The sequence below is a fragment of the Ixodes scapularis genome, unplaced genomic scaffold (assembly GCF_016920785.2).
Source record: "Ixodes scapularis isolate PalLabHiFi unplaced genomic scaffold, ASM1692078v2 PGA_scaffold5__190_contigs__length_132052651, whole genome shotgun sequence".
Lineage (NCBI taxonomy): Eukaryota > Metazoa > Arthropoda > Arachnida > Ixodida > Ixodidae > Ixodes > Ixodes scapularis.
Genome location: NW_024609880.1, coordinates 23,776,748 through 23,798,241, shown reverse-complemented (window position 1 = coordinate 23,798,241; position 21,494 = coordinate 23,776,748). Strand labels below are relative to the sequence as shown.

General features: G+C 44.0%; 1 pseudogene; it reads left to right on the top strand.

Annotated features, from left to right (window-relative positions):
- The first annotated feature begins 3,269 nt into the window (after nucleotides 1-3,269).
- LOC120841115 lies at nucleotides 3,270-4,114 on the top strand (annotated as a pseudogene).
- Nucleotides 4,115-21,494: the final 17,380 nt, after the last annotated feature.

The window sequence follows — 21,494 nt, the reverse complement described above, 5'->3', positions numbered from 1 at the left end:
GCGCCATCAAACGACTTCTGTGCTAAACCAAGGTAAGTGTAGCCAGGAGGCGCTGGTGCGGCGCGACCGCCGAACGCTTCGTCTGCTAAAACGGAATTTCGGCGCTTTCTCGGGCGGGGACGGAAACGGCGTGCAACGACTGTTAGCAGGTGAGTGACAGAATAACTCTAAATAATATAATGAACATGAACGCAAATAATCACCGCGAAGCTACCATTTAGTGCTCTCACAAGCCCGGTAAATAGCGGCGCAACTGCATGCGCGACCCCAAAACAGAGCATTCTAGACGCGAAAACGTCCTAATGTTCCGTCAAACAATTTTCCAGAGAAGTAGCGTATGTCTCAAATAATTTTATAGCACGCCTGTATAAGAAAACTACGTAATGCTATATTTTGGTGGTTCAACTGTCATTTTAAAATTGCACATATACCAGCTCGGCTCTTGAGAAAATATAAAATCTGCCATTCTCTCCCCTCGTCAAAACATCTCATGTCTTATATCGGTTTCATGTCTATGTCTCGCCTGCTTTCATCAGTTGCCAGTAGCACATAAAAAAATAAATCATTTTCTTGCGCTTCGCACATTACCGAAATTTATACAGCGTACGTGGTCCAGATGTCAGGCGAGACCTAGATAAATCTTTAAAAAATCGGATTTGCAAGCTACGACAGTGTAATTGCCCGCAGAAGTTCGGCTCGGTAGTGGATTTTATTTCTGAAAATAAAAAAAGGAAAGACTTGACCCACTCAAAAAAACAAGCAAAGTTCTATGGGCCGACATAAGGTGAAGCCACAATCTTGTGGGCCACTGGGACGTTTGGTAGACAAAAACGGGGGACGATATCAAGGCTGTCCCGTCCACGCTTTTGTTAAATCAAGCACCCCAATGGCCTACAACCACGGTTTCTTTTTTTTTTTTTTTTTTTAGATCGAGATACGTGGTAATTTATTGATTTTCCCTGGTAACTTTTGACTGAGGGAAGTATTTTTCTTGATATTTTAAGTAACTAAATTTACCACCTAGCCGAACTTGCGTGATAAATTACAGTGTTGTAGCTCGCAAATACGAATTTTTTGCGATTTATTTAGGTCTCATCTGACACGTAGACCACATATCAGTATGAGGATTAATTTAGCTTTATTACAGATGTGGTGACATTTCGTATTTTTAGAAGCCTGTTTGGAGCGAAAATAGTGCATATATCAGCACTGGTATGTGCTAGGCATCATTTACATAGTATCTCCATAGGCAGGTCATCATATTGAAATAAATCAGCGTCATTTAGCGCTAGCATACTTGCTAATATATATGACTACAAACACATATACGGGCCGAAAAACAAACTCCTGGGGGATAGTTTAAGGAAGTGGTCCAGTAGCTAACACGTTACCATTCTGAAAAATCAACCGAGAAAATCCAGCTTGAGTTTCGAAGCATTTATTCACAAACATTTGTGTACTTCGCAAGTGGTGTTAAATAAACCAGTATAAAACAAAAGAACACTGACACCCCCCAAATTTTTTTTTTATTTTTTGCCAGGCGATTTATTATGGTATTAGAAGACTATCGAATCAATATGTTGCTACAGCGTCACGTATATTTTTAATAAAGTTAAAAAAAAAAAACGCAACTGCTTGAAACCGAAACTGGACTGGGGAGTCTAGAAGTTTTTGTGCGACACAAGGGACAATAAGTGAGTAGACACGGACAAGCCCCTCTACTTCCTTCTGTCGCGCAAACACTACCAAACTGCACCATGAAGCAACTAGGCCAACAAGTTTTAATGGACTGGGGAGGAAGAAGAAATATAGGAAGAGGAGAGAGGTGGCTGTGATACTTCTTTCCCCCCCAAAACAACGTATTTGCAGCTTTTTAGAAGCCACAAATAATGGGCATCATATGTCTTTTCCATTTCTAATATTGTGTGCCTGCCTTCGATGACGTACGACTCTGATCTTTGGTGGTTGTGTCTAAACCATAAAAAAACGGCATATGGCCACAGAGAAGAGAGTAAAAGCGCGACTCAAACCGGCCAGTTCTCGATCGGAAAGAAAACAAATTTTGAGCAGCGAATCGTTTTCCCGGTAGTTGGGCTCTCATATGTAATGTACAAATAAAAACCTTGGCAAGCATAAATACACTGTCAGTGTCCCTTTAAACCTGTAATAGGTTCTGCGTTTTTGAATAAAGCCAATAAAAACCAGAAAACACTTGCCGATAAAAAATTTTGTTATTTATAAATTTTGTCAATTTAGATTTGTCGTAAAAACTCGAAATTTTTTGGGTCTGCCAGCTTTAATAAACCCAACAGGCCTTTATATCACCGTGGTTCCGCGAGCCAGCTTACGATTCACTTCGTTTTTAGTGTCAATTTCCAATTGTAGGTGTCACAAAATTGCTGTTTAGTCTTTTGTAATAAAAATAAGCTAGCCTCCCTACAACCACAATCAAATATGTTTCACACATGAAAAGGCTCCTTTACTAAATTTGGAAACTGCTGCTTTCTACCTTTCATTCACTTCGGCTAGAAAAGCCACTCTGAATTTCATGTACCACAAACTAAAACTCCGAAAAACTCTGCATGCATTTTGCTCAGAAATGAAATCCAATACGCAGAACCCCAAATATGTTACAAATAAACACTGAACATACTCCTTTTACGACAATGCGCTCAGTTTATCAGTCGAAGTTCACATATGTAAAGAATGTTACACACAGAAGATGACAAAGCATTTAATTGCAGATACACGAGTGATCACTATTATATTCAGATAAGGAAGAGAAAATGATGGTTTGGCCCTAATCATGACGTCCTATTTCAGGCATGACCTGCTGCATACCACATTGTGGTTCAAGCAGACGGAAGCCAGGTCAAGAAAGGAACTTTGCACTCCACGAAATACCATCAGACCCGGATGAGCGAGCGAGCTGGCTACAAGCAATCAAGAGAGATGACTGGCTGCCATCAACCTACTCCATGGTTTGCAGTCGGCACTTTGTGCCATCCGACTATGTTGAGGGCAAACGCCGAAAGCTGAAGAAAGGCGCTATCCCAAGCATCTTTTGGAGCATGCCGCCTTCAAATATCACTAAGATGAAGGACGCTCTCAGAAGGAAGTGCAGCACTCCATATTCATCAGAAGTTCCCAAGAAGAGGCAATGCCTGGACACAGGCAGTTCGCAAGTGACTGATGCGACATCAAGCTCTACACTGGACACTCCACCGACCTCCTTTCTGTGCAACGAAGGTGCTGAACGAATCCAAATCATCTGGACATCTCCAGCGAGCACCTTGGAGCCTCAAAACAGGCAGGCATCAGAAGTGCCAGACAGCAGGCCATGCCAACAGCCAGTGCTGTTCACCCATCAAGGAACACAGGCAAACGTTCGAAAAATGTCAGCACAACTAACCGTAGAGAAACGTAGATGGACCCGACGAGTCACCACCCTGCGAAACCCAGTGGAGAGACTCGAGAACACGGTTGACAGATACAAAAAAGACTTGGAAAAGTTGCGAAACCTGAGGGAAGAAGATGATGTCACAAATTTTCTTAACATCCATGAACAAGCAAAGGAAAAGAACATATCGGCTATGTTTCTAGTCGACCAAGTAAAGAACTACCACAAGAAAAGCCCAAGGTGGACAGAACATACCATCCGTCACTGCATTTCGCTGAGACACATTTCTACGAAGGCCTATGAACACATAAGGTCTGAAGAGCTTTTTAAACTTCCCAGCAGGAACACTCTGCAAAGCTACATTGGAGCTGCCTCAGGTCAAACTGGCTCAACGACTTGGCGAAGGCTCGGCTTCAAACAGAACTACACAACCTGGCAAACACACAATCAAGGACATGCTCTCTCATTATTGATGAAATGCAGATCAAACAGAGCTTGCAGTACAACAAGCAGCAGGATGTCTTTGTGGGCCAAGTGGACCTGGGACCATTGACTGAAAAGACCAAGCAGCCCATCCTGGCAAATTCGCTGCTGTGCTTTCTCATGAATGGGCTCAGCATTCCATACCGGATCCCTGTTGCCTACTTTTTTACCAAAGGGTTAACAGGGACCGAACTGGCCAAGCTTCTGCTTGGCCAGTTCGGTCCCTGTTAACCCTTTGTTAACCCAAGTAAATTGTGGCAGCTCAACAATTTACTAATAAATGTAGCCCCACGTTGGGCGCCATGTGGGAAAGTTGCCTTGCTGCGTGCCCAACCCGGCGGAACAACACGGAGCCAGGATTTCGGAAAACGTGAAGCTACATTTATTAGTAAATTGTAAACATGAAGTTAGTATTAACAAGGTCGTTGGTCGACACCGCCGCAGCGTGTACCTTTCGCTCCAGGCCCCGCTTCTCTCCCCTTTGGTCGGCGTCCCCGCTGCTGCTTTTATGCTTTCTTTCACAGGGGGTAACGCCCCCCGCGCTCTTTACACACAGTGGCGCCCCTATAGCGTCCACAATGTATAAAGATTATATTTGTTTCCAATGAGTTTACTGGGTGCCTTTACTCCCGCTAATAAATCCAGCACCTGCTACAAGTCGGTTTTCCCTTAAATTTGGTCGGATTTCCAGCACTCGTCACTGCAACGTGACTCGATCACGTTCCACCGGTAACATAGCACAACACTGCAGCAATGTTTTGTGTTGCTAGGGTTTGTTTTAATACGTTGAAACGCATCAATTATAAAAAGGGGAGACAAAATGTTGTTGCAAAACGTCTTTCAGCAGAACTGCTGTCCCTTATTAGACACAGTTCGATTCTTGCTTATCACTGCTCACGACGTAACATTTTTTTTTTTTCATTTAGATAATTTAACATGCTGAAAATTTAGACACGATGCAATATTATCATATGGAAAGCCTTTGACCAGCGCGACTGCGTAATATAGAAAGCCGAACTCTCGACCGACGTTTCACTGCCTTGCCTGACCTTAATTTTGCTCTTTCCTGACGTTCGAGCTTGCAAACCCTGCTGGCGGAAATTATTAATACCGCAGCGCTTTTCCTACTTACGCACAACTTAGGTTAAGATTGCGTTGTAACCCAGATACTGCTCCTCATCCGGGGTTCGAGTCCAATCACAGCGGCTCATGGGGCTCTCACCGAGTTGCCGCCGTGCACGCCGATTTGGCCATTTGGCCGCCGAGCACGTCCGGCTAATCTTCTGCTCCCTTCGGGAAGGGCCATGGGCTTCACCGCACAACACAACATGTACGCCTAGCTGGCGCCGCCACGCGGGAACCACACGCACTTTTTGCCGGCCGCCTTTGCATTGCCGGAGCCACGAGCTGACGGGCATTGTACACTTATATAGACCTTTCCAAAAAGAGCGCTCTGGCCGCCGCCATTTTGCGAATCGAGCGACCCCTATCAGCCAGAAATTTCTGGCACCCGCCTGAGCTGTGGAAACCCGGTCAGCGTGACTCCCCACCTGCATTTTGCATTCGGAGTTCGCCGGCTTTTCTTGGAAGTTTTTACTTTATTCGCCTGTTTAGGATGCTGACCCTTTGTATCTTATCTTCCACTGTGAGAACAAGAGAATACCAGGGCTCGTAGCCCGCTCGGCCTTCGCAGGAAACGAACGAAGAGAGCGAACGTCAAGCAGCCCGCGACGCAGGCAGATCGACGTTCCTGGAGGATTATTTCCGTCGAGATAATCTCCAAAAAGCCTTCCAGGCTGTGTTCCGGGTCTTCGCAAAAACTAGCTGATAGGGTCGGGTCCGGGGTGTGGCGACATAATAAGCACGTTCGTTCATTTGCTGTGAAGCTGTGCAAAAAAGGAGCTCTCTTCTACATGTTCCCCAGAACACGCCGGATTCCGTCCGATCGTCGTAAAGTGACTCTCGTCGACACTGTATATTGGACATGCTGTGTTATTCGAGACCTTTCTCAAATCCTGTTCGGATAACGCGGCACCGAGGGGTACGTACAATATATTTTTTGTTCGATTGATGAGACTCATTGAATTTTATGTTGTGGGCGGGGAATATCCATGCAGTACGGATATCCTGTGTGGTCAAATATTTTGACCTTTATAGATTGACACGGCTGAGTTTACGGTGCCGTAAAACAATGAACATAAAATGAAACAAACATTCCAGTTGCATTTGTTCTGTCGCGCACGGACTCACGAAACAGCTTTCATTTCTTTGTTTTTGTTCCCAAAAATAGAGCACTGCTTTCTTAAAGATCTCTATAAATTATGCTCGCTACAGAACACAAGATAAAAAAGAAAACGCGGCAATTCAGCCGCCACCAGCGTCCGGAATTGCGCCAACGCAGGCTGCCACAGCCTACTGACGAGAAACTCCACAGCTCAGCGCAGTCGGGCAACACTGACGTACACTCTCAAAACCAGGGACGCGCGCTGTAAATCGCTTCGTTCGAGAGTGCCGCTGCCCTGCCTCGCCGGCCTCGCCGGTTTCGTGAAGATGGCGTCTTACGCGGGAAGCTTTCTTTTCCTGCTCGGATATTTTCGAAGATTCGTTGTGTAAAGATCTCGCAAAAGTGCAAGCAGGTGATCGCCAACGTGTACGCGAGTTCAAGAACGTGTTTCCCGGAGACGTCGGTCCGTGAGGTCCTGGAGACGGTCAGTAACGACACCGGAGTGTCTGGCAAGGTGGCGTCCCCGAAGCGAAGACCTCGCAACGTGAAAGTTCCGAGCACGCGGACAGTGTTGTGAACTGCCACCTGTTATTTCTGGTGTTAAAATCGGCCTTATGGCTTCAAAGTGAAACAAGCCTCAAGAAGGAACTGTGTCGGTGATGAATTGTGCCTACGGCTCCGTCTGCTTGCGGGACCTTACAGCAGGCGGTGCCCGTGATTGCATTCCGAAGTGTCTGGGTTCTTCTGCCTGCGGGACCGTAACCATGGTCGGCTCCGTCTGCCTGAGGCAGCTTAACCTTGGTCGGCTAAGTAAACGACGCACATGCCCGTGCCTGTATTCCGAGGCCCCTGCTTTCCTCGAAAAGGAAACAACACTCGATCCTGATCTCGAGTGCCGTGTGTTGTGTACGCGTCTATTGTGAATCACTCCCGGTTCATGGGGGCGCCGGCACCAGAGCACCGAGATACTGCCGTCTGGATGACTTCTTCCATACACCGGCGAGTATTCTGACTCTGAAGGAAACTTCCATGAAGTCACATCACGTGAGGGAATGCCAAGCCGTCTGAACAATGGCAGTGCGGTCCCCTAATCACAATATTCGTTATATAAAGGACCGTCCACCACACTCTCAAGGTACTCTCTGATTTTCACGCTACCATGTAAATAAACGGCTTTAAATAGAGACGCCCTGGATCTCGACCGTTCTTCCGTTTTGACGAGGCCGGCGCAAGTTCGAGCGGAACACCAGCCCCTGGTCTACCTTCTTATAAATAAAAATCTAAAAATCTACAAGAAAAGAGGAATTGAAATATGCACTTCCGCAATACGCACAATCTTGCACAAAAAAACGGTCGAGGAAAAAAAAATAAAAAACAACCTTTGCGCTTTAAGTGGATTCGAACCACCGCCACCGAGATGTCGGCATGGCCGGCATCGCCAGAGCAGCGCCTTGTACCGCTCGTCCACGAAATCTCGCGGAGTAACACAATTTTGTGTGTTTTTTCATGCGCACTACTTCAGTAGCTTTCCCAGCGTTGCACGCGATGTTTGAAACGGAGATTAGAAAGGTACCGCAAAGAAGATCCCGTGGACTCCAGCACCGATGAAGACGTTTGCGCTCCTCCGGTGACGACAGAAGGTGAGGCAACCGAAAGCTTGATTGAGGTCAGAAGTCAACAAGGCTCCGAAGTTACTTCAAACGAAGACGATGACGTTTCCCTGATAGATCCTGTGGACTCTAGCACAGATGAAGATGTTTGCGCTCTTCCGGTGGCGGCAGAAGCCGAGGCAACAGAAAGTTTGATTGAAGTCCAAAGTCAACGAGGCTCCGAATTTACTTCCGAAGGAGACGATGATATTTCCTTGAATGACCCTTGTACTGCACTGGCTAAATATCTCATCTATAGCGTAGACGTATGCGCATCATTTGAATGGCTGATCAACATCACGCTGTCTAAATATCCACTAGGGTGGCTTCATATGCGCTTTGCTCAGGGTGGAGACATCTGGCCATTTTGTCTCGCACTTTTATTTTTATTTTTTGTTCAGAAGCGCGTGAAAGAACGTGTCCCTGCACGCGCTCGTGGCGCTGACTGTGCTACGGCGACATTTTGTTTTCGTTGATTTCTTTGTATTTTCCCCGTGAGCGCGTGCTGTCGGCATCGGGTACTACAAAGGGTGGCATCACCCTAAACAGAAGGACATTGAGGCACCCTAAATCCACAACCCATTTTTTTTTTTGCAAGCTTTTAAGATTTGAGCATACAGAATGTTTTTTCTTATTTTTTTACAAAATCTTTTAAAAATAAGAGCTGATAGCTACGTGAATGCCGCTTCACTGTATGTTTCTGGGGCTCGGCGTACATTAGGTGAGGAGATAAATGTCAAAGTATGTTCACTAATTAACAAAAACTGATAATTAACTTTTTATTTGATGGCTTAATTGGCCATGTTGCAATTGCAGTTTTAAAGGAAGCAATCAATAAAGCCCATCCCAATGGAGGTAATTTGCGAAAAGACAATGAGCTTTGTGATACTCGTCGTTAAAATTTTGCCGTTCTTCGCTTGATTCAAAACGCGCACCTGATTATGCTTGGTAGAAGAGTGACATAGCCACTTCTGTCCATCTGTCACAATCTCAGAAGAGTGACGCCGGCGCGTCTATGAAAGGCACGTTGTAGAGTTAGTGACGATGAACCAGAAACAAATCCTTCACTATTCTACGAATCCTAACCAGGCGCGGTTTTCAGCACGCGGTTTTTAATCAAGCGAAGAAAGGCAAAATTTCAACAATAAATATCTTAATGTTTTTTTTTTTTTGCAAACTGTATAAATTGGGTTAGCCTTTACTAATGGCTCCCTTTAAAACTGCAATTGCAACGTGGCCCATTAAACCGTTTATGAAAAATTTAATTAACAGAATTTTGTTAGCCAACATACTGTGACATTTATCCCCTCATAGAATGCCCTCCAAGCCCCACAAACATACACTGAAGGCGAATCCACGTAGCTATCAGCTTTTTTTTTTTTTTTTTTTTCCAATTCCGTAAAGAATTAAAGAAACGCCCTGTATAGCTTCTCTTTAATATGCTTTTTGCAGGAGGACACTGCTTTTGCCTAGAGGTGACTTTGTAGAAAGAGGCAACCACTTTTTTTACTCTTATTATGTTTATAGTCAGCTTCTTTCACTCTGACTTTCCCTTTTATAACTACTTTCCAGGCATTGAGTGACCTTTGATGTGGAAATTATGTTCCTTAATATGTCAGTTTGTTTTGCTGACTTTGACTGCACTTTAGAAACAGTACTGAGAAAAGTGAGTGTTTATCTCGTTAATGTCATTACCAAGCAACATGAAGCCTGCCATGTGCACAGCTTTTTTTAGGTTAGGGGGTGGGGACCCATGTAATTTATTGATCACAATAATTATGACGTTTATGTTATTGACAGAGGACAAGCAGAACGTTTGCCTGTCTCATTGAGGTTTCCGAAAATAAGTTTTTGACTTCTGGGAGTAATCTACAGCTAATAATGACACTTGGTGTAGAGAAAGGGTGACACTGCGCTCAAGATGGCGATAAGGGACTGTGTGCCCTCTAGTTTTATGTAACTGTTCCTCTTCTCTGTTCATTAATATGACATATGTTTTTTTTATGATAACTTTGAGCAGCAACAGATATGGTAACATCAGTGGCAGGTTACTCTAGTGTTTTTTTTTATTGAACTTATTTACCACTATTTTCACAATCTAATATCTGTGTATATAGAACTAAGCGAGTAGCTGTCACACCTATTCCTGGTAAACGTCGATACTGCCTATGAATAGGATGTAAACATTTTTGTTATAATTTTCGTCTGTGTAATTACTTTTTTTTCCTCTTGCAGTTGCCCTACGGATGCAAGAATGATCCGTTTGTAACACACCTTTGCTTATATATCTAGTCAATTTTATTTAACTCAAAGTTACTTTCAAACTACATGTTTCTTCTGCTAACTTAAGCTTGGTTGTTACCACTCATTATACTTTTTGAGAAGTTGAGTATGTTTCTTAGTGAATCTGCAAATGTTTCTGCAGTATATGTCTGGTCCTGTTGCTGCAACCTTTTTCGTGATGTTTTCTCAGTTTATTTTAATCAAGTTGGCTGAGCTTACAGCTTCTACTGAGTGCAATGTAAAACTTGGAAGATTTATGAAAATAAACCCTATCTCAACAAATCTTTTGGATTCCTCTAAGCATCCTACTTTATGGTCAGTGACAGGTGCCTCTTAGAGGGCCACTAAAAAAGTTAGAACAAGTTAGAATGACATGGATAGGACACCCATGTCATAAAATGCATTTTCCTTGAAAAAAAAAATAAAGTATAACTATTTAGGGTGCAAGACTCATTTTGGCAAGACTGATTTTACATGGTTGCCTGAAAAGTGGTTGCTATTTCAAGGAGATAGCTTTCTTTTTGTAACTTCCTATTGGCTGGAAGGAAGTGATGGAGACGGATGTGCATACTTTTCCCAGCAACCCCTGCTTCCTTCTCTGCTTGCCACGAGCAGATGCGAGAGAGAAAAGTAGAGTGGAGGACTGCTTTAAATTGTGTCACAAAGTGAAAATATTGCTGAAATTATACTGTCTGGGGGGGGGGGGGATGCATCTTGTGATATGCATGTTCTATTAGTCAGTAGAGACTGACTAATAGACTGTAGAGAGTAGATAATCCACTCCAAAATAATTCAAAATCTTGCATTTGGAGAAACAATTGTAGAAGTTATCATGCAAATCAATTGCCCAATGGTTGGGGATACTGGTAATCCATGAAACTTTTTACTTTTGTGGGTTGTAAAAGTTTAATATAAAAGAAATGAAAATCAACACTAATTAATTTCGAAATATTGAGTCTGAATAGTTACAGTGCTGTCTCCACTATGCTCCGTTTCACTTTAAGTTAAAGCATAGTGAACGGTATGGGCCATCCCAGCTGATCCAGCGCCGGAAGAGTATCACATGACTTTCCAGTTGTGTGGAACGGGAGGCAGAGCTCAAAGTCGCATCAGACTTGACGCTAAATTGACTGGGATGGCTCGTAGTGTATGCTGCGCTTTAACTGAAGGTGAAACGGAGTAGAGCTGCTAAATTTGGCATTTGGAGTTCCGTGAGGCATATATATTACAGGCTACATTTCTGGTAACCGACATGTTGTCAACAAGTGCTGTGCTCAACAGTTACTAAGGTGTCAACTTGGGTATTAAGGCAACTTGGGACAAACATTTTATCTTCAATATACCCATTCATTAGCTAAATGTGTCTAGCCTTTGTTGGTTATAAGTGCTAATTATTTTGGGAATTAAAATCAATGTTTGTCCTTTAAGATCATCAGAAGTTCTTTATTTCTCTGTCACGTAAGAAAGATTTTTTTCCCCTTAAAAAGTTTACTTCACAATTAGGCTAAATGTCTTTTTTAGTGACTTCTCTGCTCAGAAAATTCTTGTGCAAGAACATTGGAGTGACAAACATCTGAAAGTTAAACATTTTGATTGGCTGAAAAAAGTTTAAAAAAAAGTGGAGCTTTTTATAAAAGCTATTACCTCGAAATAAAACTGGGATAGATCGACATGATTGAAAGCAGATTACAGAAAAGAGTATTCACGTTTTCTCAAGTGAAGTGAATAACTTCTTAGAGCGGTTCAGCAGCAGTGCTATTTGATGAACGACTTTCACACAGGCGAAGGTGGGGTGAAATCGCTGAGAGAGCTAGTCTGCGACTAATTTGCCCGAGACGAGGAAAGATAGAAACGAAGCTAGCACACTGCGGCTATGTATATGTGCTTGTCCGTTTTTAGCTGTCCTTGTTCTGGGTAAATTGATTTTTTTATAATGTAGCTCATGTAGAAAAGTAGTGGTCAATTGGCAATATATTGGGTGTCTCAAATAGTGGCCAGTCTCTTTAAATCGACCACAAAATTCGGTTTCTTAAAGGGATACTTCAACGAAATTTGAAATATTCCCGTCGTGTTCAAAAATAGGTTGAATATGATCCACAATATCTGTAAATGACAATCGCACGTTTGTATTTTGAGCTTGGTGGCTGTATTTTTCGTTATGAACGGCCCGCTCTAGCAAGCGCTCGGAGAAGGCCCAGCGGAGACCACGTGACATCCAACGCAATCGTGACGTAGGTCGTCTCAAGACGAGCAAAGCTACGGCGAGGCTGGCGTCGAGAGGATGGCCTAGCCGTTTAAGCCACCGAAGCGGCTGCTTTTGTACGAATTTTGAGTGACGGGTTAATCTTCTGTAATCTTGTAGGGGGACAATTGCGACTTCTGCGACACACAAAAGGCATTCTCGGGAAAAGGGGAGTTCCTCCTGCCCCTCTTCCCTCGTCGTGGCCGGAGACGAGACAACCTCCGTCACTAGCTGTCAAGGTTCCTAGACGGGCATTACAAGCGAGGCGTTAGCGACATCCACCAGGTGCTCTTTGCTAATCGTATAATTCGTTTTAAAATTCCTTTTCATGACATTTTTAACAAGATACGTTCGATGTGATGCTGTTTTTTGAACACATATAGACCGAAAAATGAGCGCCGAAATTTCGTTGTAGTATCCCTTTAACCTGTCGCGCTAGGATTTTGTGCACCGTTGCCCACAGGTGGTGTATTTTTTTCTATAAAAATTGCAAAAAGCGAACTAACTGAGGAAAAAATAAAGAAAGAAAAAGGCTTAGCTGCTATGGAAATGCAGCGAAGCCAACGGTCTTCAAAAATAGGGCGCCCTATTGTTTGAAGACTGGTGCCTTCGCTGAATTTCCAAAGGAGTTAACCCTTTTTCTTTCTTTACTTTTTCCTTGGGTAAGTTCGCTCTTTGCAATTTTTATAATAAAAAAATGCACCGCCTGTGGGCAACGCTGCAAAAACTCCTAGCGCAATAGGTTAAGAAACCAAATTTCGCGGTTGATTTAAAGAGCCTGGCTGCTACTTGAGACACCAAGTTAATGTTACACGAATGTTGAGGACAAAACATACCACAAATGTTTGCTGTGTGGTCATTGGAAATATATAAACAATGTTAATAAATTATGTTCCACTAATGTTGAGGGCATAACATACCACAAACGTTGAGGGCATAACATAGCACAAATGTTGAGGGCATAACATAGCACAAATGTTGAGGGCATAACATAGCACAAATGTTTACTGTGATGTTACGGGAATGTTTTCAGATAACGTTTCAGCGACATGACATTTCGCGGACATTAGCCACGTATACACAACGTTGGCGGACCACATTCCAGTAACATTGTGGCAACATTCGGTGCTACTAGGGTTGATGATATGAAGTTTGTTGTTATCGGCCAAATCCCACTCGGACTGCCACAGTTTTAAAAGTGAAAGCCGTATGGACCTTGTTAGGTCTTGGTATGGAATGCAAGCGTGTAATGGTAAGAGGTTATGCGAGGAGGCGGCCAGTCTATCTGCAGCCTCGTTGCCTGCAATGCCCACATGGCTCGGAATCCAACAAAACCTAATATCCTTCCCATCTCCAAGGCCCAGTTGAACTTTAGCACGTACAAGTTGAGTCAGCTTGTTCTTGGTTGAATTAAGTGAACACGCTGCAGTAACAACGCTCCGGGAGTCCACAAAAAGAACTGCTTTCATTACTTTGCTCCGGATAATATAGTCAAGTGCTGACAGCACGCCATATAGCTCGGCAGTAAAAACGCTAGCAACATTATTTAGCCGTGTCACATGTGTAAACGAATTAGAGTGAACAGCAGAGCCTACATACGTTGAGGACTTGGTTCCGTCAGTGTAAAATTGATGATAATTCTTGTACTTTTCTTGCAGTGCAAGAAATTCCTGTTGTAAAATGAGTGAAGAGGTGTTATGTTTATTAAATTTTGTGAAGTACCAATCACAAGTTATAGGTTTGATATCCCATGGGGCAATATGACATGCACTTTCTATAAGGTAGACATTTTCACGAGGCAGGCCAAGAGAGAGACGAAGGTCCTCAAAACGAAGACTCAGGGGTCGAACAACAGTTGGCTTGTGGTCAAAGGTACGCCAAAATCTCGACTCTCGAATATAAGTGTGAGCTGGATGACTAGAATCCGATAAAACTTTGTAAACATAGACTAGACTAAGGAGCTGCCGCCTTTTCTCGAGTGACATTTCATTAGAGTCAACATACAAGCTTGGGATAGGGGATGTTCGAAAAGCACCACTTGCTATACGCAACCCAAGATGGTGCACTGGATCAAGCATCTTCAATGCGGATGGCCGAGCAGATGCATACACAATAGTGCCATAATCAAGACGTGATCGTACGAGAGAGGAATAGAGACGAAGCAGACACCTTTTATCGGAGCCCCAAGACTTGTGAGAAAGAACTCTTAGGATATTCATAGTCTGCATACATTTTTGCTTCAGCCACTTGAGCTGAGGTACAAAGCTAAGTTTACGGTCGAAAATCACTCCTAGGAACTTATGCTCTGTTCTTATTGCAATGCTATTTCCATTTAAATTGAGAATCGGATCTAACCGAAGCCCACGTCGCAGAGAAAAGGGGACACAGACTGTTTTTTCTGAAGAGAACTTAAAACCATTTTCATTTGCCCATTTAGTCATTTTATTTATGGTTAGCTGCAGCTGCCTTTCACAGCTAGACATATTACAAGATGCCACAGAAATCTGAATATCATTCACATACAGGGAGTACGACACAGAAGAAGGTATGACCTGACAGAGAGAATTAATTTTTACGGCGAAGAGAGTGACACTCAGGACTCCGCCCTGAGGAACACCGTTTTCTTGAACATACGAATCAGATAATGTAGTGCCTAGCCGGACACGGAAAGTGCGTCCACACAGGAAGTTTTTTATGCAATGAAGCAATCGGCCACGTACTCCATACATAAATAGGTCACGCAGGATGCCATGTTTCCAAGTTGTATCATAAGCCTTTTCCAAGTCAAAAAAGACAGAAACGCAATGCTGCTTATTTACGAATGCCTCACGTACAACTGTCTCCAGCCGAGCTAAATGGTCGGTCGTGGAACGTCCAGGTCGACAGCCGCACTGATTTATGCCCAAATGGTGTGTTGTTCGAGGAAATAAACAAGCCGTTTATTAACTAACCTTTCAAAAGTTTTCCCCAAGCAACTCGTCAGTGCTATTGGCCTGTAGCTGGCAGGAAAGGAAGGGTCTTTTCCGGGCTTCAGCAGTGGAATAACCTCTGCCCGCTTCCATTCGGAAGGGAAATGTGAGCCTTTCCACAGACCATTGAAGTAAACGAGAAGGGCAGCGAGTGATTCCTTCGACAAGTGTCGGATCATCTCATAATGTATTCGGTCAGGACCAGGAGACGAGTTTTTCCGGACATTAAGTGCCATTTGGAGCTCGACCATCGTAAACGGTTGATTGTAGGGTGCAGAAGCTCCTCCTGCCAAGCTGACTTTCATTTTTTCTGCATCTGTCTTAAACTTCAAAAATGCTGAAGAGTAATGGGAGGAGTTGGAAATGGCTGCAAAATGTTCGCCCAACAGATTAGCCTGGTCATGCAACGAATCCACTGAAGGAAAAAGAGGAACTGTAAAGCAACGGTATCTGCCTTCGACCTTGTGAAGTCGTTCCCACACTTCCTTTGCTGGGACGTAGCTGCTGATAGAGGTCAGATAACCTTTCCAAGACTTCCTCTTTGCCTGCTTCCTGGTTGAACGAGCTTGAGCTCTATTTCTCTGAAACTCTAACAAATTCACAGATGTTGGATATCTCCGAAATATACCCCAAGCCTTATCCTGTTTTTTCTTAGTGGCGGAACATTCTTTACTCCACCATGGCTTACATTTTCTTGCAATGTTACATGAAGTCTGAGGGATGGAGCGAAAGGCAGCATTTATGATCTGATCTGTAATGTATGTGGTGGCTTCATCATGTGTTAATGGCAAGAACATGCAAGGTTTGAGTTCCGAGTTTAGGCTAAAAAGACCCCAGTCTGCCTTTTCCAGTTTTTAACGTGGATTGCGTTTCATGAGGCTTGGAATAGATACCTGACTTTCCAAAACGACTGGAAAGTGGTCGCTCTCAAAGGGGTTATTTAAAACTTTCCAAGTAAACATAGAAAACAGTGAGGGGAGAGAGAGATTTTGGGGGGTTAATGGCGCAAAAGCTACGAGGCCATCTGCGCCAAACTAGTTGTAAGGATCATTGTACTAAAGGAAAGGTTTTACAAAAGATGGACCAAAAGGCTAGAGTCGGTGTAAAAGGCCAATACTGCTAAGAAATTCCATTACCCGTTCAAAAGAGACTAGAGGATTCTCTCCCACAAGGAGAGCAGGATGAAATGGGATCTGATATTGGAAAAATTCAGGGAAATGAATGCGGCGTTTGGGCTGAAGGCCGGGACACAGCCACGAGATATGCAAAACAGTGAGCCTGTCACCACACTGATCACACACAGGTGGATCTTCTCCCGAAAGCAGATGCCAATGAGTTATAAATGAGTGTCCAATTCTCAGGCGGCACAACAACGTTTCATGAAGTCGGCTCTTGCATGAAGAGCTTTCCCAAACTCCTAATGTAGGTTTGGTAACATGAAGCTTGTTATCGCACTCCATGTCCCATTCCAATTGCCAAGAATGAAGAATTGAGGACTTCACCAAGGGCTTAATATCTTGATAGGGTAGACAGGAGAGCGATTGTGGAAGGTTCCCAGCAGACTCTGCAAGTTTGTCGGCTTCTTCATTGCCATGAATGCCAAAGTGACTGGGCACCCAACAAAATTTTATATTTTGACCCCCATGCAAAGCAGAGTTAAGTTTATATTGAATTTGTTGTATAAGCATATTTTTAGTATCTTTAAGAGAACAAACTGCAAGAATCACACTTTGAGAGTCAACAAACAGGACTGCCCTCAGTATTTTACTATTGATAATATATTCAATCGCCATTGATACCGTATAAAGCTCCGCAGTAAAAATGCTGGCGATACAATCAAGTCGTTGAACCTTGGAGAAGCTTTCAGAATACACAGCACAACCGACAAAAGAGGAGGTCTTGGCACCATCAGTATAAACATGAAGATAACCATCATACTTATTTCACAGTTCTCCAAACTCTTGCTTAATTACAGCATGGGAAATGCCGTGTTTGTTGAACTTTGCGAGAGACCAGTCGGATTCAACTCGCTCTGTTTTCCAAGGTGGAATACCGTTGACTTTCCGAACGAGGACGACCTGGTCCAGAGAAAGGTCCAGCGAGGGGCGAAGATGTTCAATGCGGAAGCTTAACGGTCTTACAATGCTTGATTTATTTTCAAAAAGGCGATAGAACCTTGACCTTGTGAGGGAAGAGTAAGTTGGATGCTGAGGGTCGGCCAGAATCTTGTAAGCATATGTTAGACTAAGATATGTACGTCGTTTGTTCAGGGACAGCTCATTGGATTCTGCATACAAACTGAGGACGGGGGACGTCCGGAAAGCTCCTGTTGCCAGTCGCAAGCCGAGATGGTGAACCGAGTCCAACATCTTAAGGGCAGAGGGCCGAGCCGACCCATACACTACTGCACCATAGTCAAGGTGGGATCGTACAAGGCCATTGTATAGCTGCAGGATACATTTTCTATCAGACCCCCAAGACTTGTGAGATAATACTTTCAGAAGGTTTGTCGACTGAAGGCATTTTTGCTTCAGCGCATTAAGGTGGGAAATAAAATTAAGCTTTTTATCAAATATCACACCAAGAAATTTGTGCTCTTTCCTAACAGGTATAGGAGTTCCATTCAATTCCAGGGATGGATCCAAAGAGAGCCCACGTCGCAAAGAAAAGGGAACACAGACCGTTTTTGAAGCAGAGAACTTGAACCCATTTTCGTCGGCCCACTTGGACAGTTTGTTTATGGCTAACTGCAACTGGCGCTCACAACTAGAAAGGTTACAAGACGATGATGAAATCTGTATATCATCAGCATAAAGAGAATATGAAATAGAGGGTGGCAGCAGTTGTGCGAGTGAATTCATTGTTAGCAAAACAAAGTAACACTTAAAACACCCCCTTGAGGGACTCCGTTTTCTTGAACAAAGGAATCAGATAGGGCTGAGCCGAGACGAACTTGGAAAGTCCTGTCTGTCAGATATTCCTTTATGCTTCGCAGCATACGGCCCCGGATATTACAGGCATACAGGTTTCGGAGAATCCCATACCTCCACGCTGTGTCGTATGCCCTTTCTAAGTAAAAAAAAACCGCAACACAGTGCTGCCTGTTTACAAATGCCTCACGTATCACAGTCTCCAGGCGAACTAAGTGTTCAAGGGTAGATCGACCTTGGCGAAAACCACATTGATTGTTATCAAATACCCTCTGGCTTTCTAACATGTAAACCAGTCGCCTGTTTATAAGCCTTTCATATGTTTTCCCAAGGCAGCTTGTTAGTGCAATGGGGCGGTAGCTTGATGGTTGTGAGGGGTCTTTGTTAGGCTTTAGGAGGGGGATGATATGAGCGTGCTTCCAAGCCCGAGGGAAACATGCCTTTTCCCACAAAAGATTAAAGAACAGGAGAAGGTTTTCAAGGGATTCTGGAGAAAGGCGGCGCAGCATTTCATAATGAATTCCATCGGGACCAGGGGCAGAAAGCTTTGTCACATTAAGAGCCATCTCAAGCTCGCATCGCGTAAATGGCTGGTTATAGGATGCTGAATTTCCTCCTGACATGACAAGTTTTTGTCGTTCCGCACGCGCTTTTAACTGTCCGAAAGTAACACTGTAGTTGGCCGAACTAGATGAATTATAAAAATGTTCCCCAAGTATGTTGCCAATATCTATTAGTGATGAAGAAGGGGCATTAAACGTTGGAATGGCAAAGCACCTGTAATCCCCATTTACTTTCCTGTATCTGTCCCAGGCCTCTTTGGCTGGGACAAAGCTGGTTAAAGAAGAGAGATACATCATCCACGACTTCCGCTTTGCCTGCTTCCTAGTCCAACGAGCCTTGGCTTTTCGTCGCTTGAACTCAACAAGGTTGCTTGAAGTGGGGTATCTGCGAAATCTGCCCCACGCCCTATTTTGGTTCGCCCGGGTTGTGGCACACTCCTTATTCCACCAAGGTTTACATTTTTTGGGTATATTACCAGATGTCTGTGGAATGGACTGCTGAGCAGCCTTTAGTATCTGCTCAGTAACATAAAGTGTAGCGTTCTCAGGGGACATAGATGAAAGAAGCGAAGGATCTAAAGTGGAGTGAAGATTAAAAAGCGCCCAGTCTGCCTTGTCTAACTTCCACCTAGTAGTAGTAGTAGTAGTAGATTGGGGTTTTGTGGCGCAAAAGCAACTAAGGCTATGATGCGCCAAGAAATGATACTATTGCAGAAGAGGGTTTTGAAGAAAAAAGAGCTTTAGTAGCTGGTAATTTCAAAAATGTATAAAATAGGACTAGGACCTTATATTATATATAATGCTACAATTTGTGTAAAAGATCAATACTTTTTAAAAACTTAAAAACCTGGGTGGGTGGGAGTAGTGGCTCATTTCCAAGCAGCACACATAGGTGTAGAGGAATATGCTCTTTGTAGAGCTGGGAGAAGTAATGGCGGCGTTTATCATCATACGCAGGGCATTCGAGAAGGATATCCACGACACTCAAAGGTTGTTGGCAATGCTCACATTCCGGAGGGTCCTCCCCACGCAAAAGGTGTCCATGCGTCAGCCGCGTGTGCCCAATGCGTAGGCGACAGAGGACTACCTCATAGAACCTGTCTCTGTGCCTAGCACTCTCCCATTCACCAAGAAAAGGCTTAACCATGTGCAGCTTGTTGGACACCTGTAGGCTCCATTCTATTTGCCATTGAGCTTTAAGATGACATTTGACTAGGGCACAGTAATCTCTAAATGGGATACCACTAATGTCCACAGTACGAGTGCCACAAGTGCCCGCAGCACAATCTACCTCTTCATTCCCTGGGATTCCGACATGGCTCGGCACCCAGCAGAATAGAACATCGCATCCCTTCCTGGTAGCTGCTACTATTTTGCTTTGTAATAAAACAATGAGTGCATTCTTTGGGGTTTCAAGTGAAATCAGAGCCCGTAACGCACTCAACGAATCTGTATATACAACTGACCGGGAGTTACGTGTTTGGATGATGTGATCTATTGCAAGCAGAAGGCCGCACAGTTCAGCAGTGAAAACTGTCGCGAACGAATTTAGCCTACGAGCACTTCTTACTGATGGGCCGATCATGGCACAGCCAACAAATGATTCCGTTTTTGTGCCGTCTGTGTAATAGTGTGAATGAGAATCATGCTGCTTCTGGAGTTCGCAAAATTCTTGTCGCATGACCTCGGATGGGGTATCCTTTTTATTAAACTTTGTTAGTGACAAGTCGCAACGTATGCAGCTGAAATCCCATAGTGCCACCGTTTTTGCTACTGCGGCAACTGGAAGCTTACTGTCTATCCCAACTGACTCTGCCACATTTCTATTTCTCATCGCGAATGGAGGGATAATGCTAGGCTTGTTTTCGAATGTCCTTTGATATTTCGTGCCCTCCACTGCCTCCCGGGCTGGATGCTGAGCGACTGATCGTATCCTTAATGAATACATAAATCCTAAGGAGAATCGCCGTCTGTCGAGGGACATCTCATTTCCCTCAGCGTAGAGACTGAGCACAGGCGACGTTCTGAAGGCACCTATTGCCAAGCGAAGTCCCTGATGATGGATGGGATCAAGTGCCTTAAGAGCTGATGGCCTAGCAGATCCGTACACAAAGCTGCCATAGTCCAGGCGTGAGCGGATTACCGAGCGATAGATTCGCAAAAGACATAGACGGTCAGAGCCCCATGTTTTGTGGGACAAGAGACTTTAAGCAGGTTCAGTGATTTCTGGCATTCTAACTTCAGACTTTTTATATGAGGCACAAACGAAAGCTTACGGTCGAAAGTGAGGCCCAGAAACTTGTGATCTACTTTCACCGGGATAGGGGTCTGTCGCATATATAGAGAAGGAACCGCAGGGACTCCCCGTATACGGGAGTAACAGACAGTAACCGTCTTTTCTGGAGAGAAACTAAAGCCGTTTTCATCCGCCCACTTTAGGAGATTGTTGATGGCAACTTGAAGCCTCCGTTCACAAATAGAAAGATTGCACGATGAAACAGAGATTTGAAGGTCATCAACATAGAGTGAGTATTGCACAGAGGAAGGTAGGGAACGGGCTATTGAGTTCATCTTTACCAAAAAGAGAGTAACGCTGAGGACTCCCCCTTGAGGGACCCCAGTCTCCTGGACGAATTCTTTAGAGAAAGATGCTCCTAGCTTCACCAAAAAGGTTCGATTAGAAAGGTAGCTATTGATGGTAGCAAGCATATCCTACCTCGTATCCCAACTTCATGCCAATCCCGGAGGATT